At 52.0% G+C, this 2,297-nt stretch overlaps 1 pseudogene; it reads right to left on the minus strand.

Moving 5' to 3' along the window:
* Nucleotides 1-327: 327 nt before the first annotated feature.
* Nucleotides 328-1,717, minus strand: LOC102765928 (annotated as a pseudogene).
* Between the last annotated feature and the right edge of the window lie 580 nt (nt 1,718-2,297).

Here is a 2,297-nt window from a genome sequence, read left to right on the forward strand (position 1 = left end):
CGCCCACGCCCGCGGCGACTCCGCCCACCCCCCAGTCGTTGCCCAGGGCCCGCCTACAAAGCTCAATAACTGGCATACAGTATGGATTAATCGATTATCTGTTAAAAATGTGTGTGCCAGTGTAAACCGGAAATGATCTGCGGAGGCGAAGAGAGTGCTCAAACACTGGAATCTTCGGTTGCTACCAGATCAGCTGGTTTGCAAACAAGAAGCCAACCATTTTAAGGATGTTTTAATTGAACAACTTGCAAACCCCAGAGGTGGATAAACCCTAAGAATGCACAATTGTGAGCATTTACAACCATCACAACTATGGCTGAAGACTGTTCATGCCGTTCTTCTGAAATGAGATCTCAAAGCAGTACAGTTCAAAGAAAAAGATTTTAACAACATGTGTAATCCGGGGCTTCCCGAAAAGCGCGGCCCACGACAACAGTTTAAGTACATGACAAATTCTGCAGGAAACCCCTTATATAAAACTTGCACAGGAGTGGACATTGTCTTTTCACTAATTTTTCCATATCTTTGTTTCTTTGTTGCAGCCTGTAATCCTTGCCATGGCAGGCTGGTTCTATTAAAATACATCAAAACATATCCTAACGATTCCATGCCATCCCAGCGACTCTGCTCAATACCAACATGTGCATTGATGCTAGCACATCGGGCAGTGCCAGTGAGATTTTTATCTTCTCTGTATGGTATGTGTTGCCTTGTCCTGTTGTCTCTGTACTTTTTGGCCAAACCAAAATCAATAAGGAATCACTTATAACAGTGACGCCCAATACCCATTAGGAAGTTATCTGGTTTAATGTCTGTATAAAATTCTTTGTATGCACACAATTCTACTGATCATCTGGTCAGCAGACATAAGGAGTTTTCATTGTGAACCTTCTTGCACAGAAATTGAAGAGGTCTTCCAGGCTGGGTCCAAGAAGATCCATATTGTGGTCTTTTTCCTGCCCCGACCACCATATGTGGGGGATGCCAACCCCACCCTGAAGAATTGTCAGGCCTTCTGAGACTCTAGCATCAGGGGTGGGCAAACTTTTTGAGTCGAGGGCCACCATGGGTTCTTAAACTGGACCGGAGGGCCGGAACAAAAGCATGGATGGAGTGTTTGTGTGAACTAATATAAATTCAAAGTAAACATCATTACATAAAAGGGTACGGTCTTTTTTTTTTAGTTTTAGTCATTTCAAACGGGCCGGATCCGGCCCGTGGGCCATAGTTTGCCCACGGCTGCTAGCTTCACTGCCACCTCCTCGCCATGCTTGATGCTGATCACCAGATAAATGTCCCCGAAGATGCCAGGCGTGATCTTCCGCACCAGTTTGTATTTCCCTCCCACAATGAACTCGGCCTTGGAGCCCCCGCTGCTCTCTGCTGCTGGCCATCGTGGGAGACAGAGGCGGAGGCTGGGGCCCAGCCCCCACACCTCGGAGAGGAGGACCCGGCCCCTGGGCTGGTTCCCTGAGCAAGGCTGTGGAGGAGGCGGCAGGGAACCGAGCACGCTGGCGTGTGGGGCCCCGAACCCGCGAGGGAAACCCCACGACCGCCGCCCAGTCAGGTGCCTTTGTGCTCCACTGCAGTTTGTGCGGGGTTCCCGCGGCTCCCCAGCTGGGCCACTAGGGTCCGGGCAGCTGCCACTGACTCGCTTTCGCAGCTGGAAAGGGGGCGCGGTGAGTTAGGGCGGGGATACCGCTGCCACCACTGCCATGGGCTCCAGCCAACGCAAAATGCCCCCAGTCCCCGGGAAACCCCACGACCGCCGCCCAGTCAGGTGCCTTTGTGCTCCACTGCAGTTTGTGCGGGGTTCCCGCGGCTCCCCAGCTGGGCCACTAGGGTCCGGGCAGCTGCCACTGACTCGCTTTCGCAGCTGGAAAGGGGGCGCGGTGAGTTAGGGCGGGGATACCGCTGCCACCACTGCCATGGGCTCCAGCCAACGCAAAATGCCCCCAGTCCCCGGGGGCCGCTTCTTCACCCCCCAAAAACTTTCTAAGACCGCAAATTCCATTTGCCTCTGAATGTCCGTTCCTCTTAGGAACTAGGTGTGTAGACAACTGTAGCATTAAACTTTGGATCCAAACTGAATTAAGAGCTATAATTAAGGATTTCCTCAAACCCAGACAAGACCAGCAATTATTCATAGAATTATCTAGGACCGTGGTCGGCAAACTGCGGCTCTCGAGCCACATGCGGCTCTTTGGCCCCTTGAGTGTGGCTCTTCCACAAAATACCACTTGCGGGCCAGCGCGTACAGTGCGATTGAAACTTCGTGGCTAATGCGCAGAAGTCGG

The sequence above is a fragment of the Myotis davidii genome, unplaced genomic scaffold, assembly GCF_000327345.1.
Source record: "Myotis davidii unplaced genomic scaffold, ASM32734v1 scaffold368, whole genome shotgun sequence".
In the NCBI taxonomy this organism is placed as follows: domain Eukaryota; kingdom Metazoa; phylum Chordata; class Mammalia; order Chiroptera; family Vespertilionidae; genus Myotis; species Myotis davidii.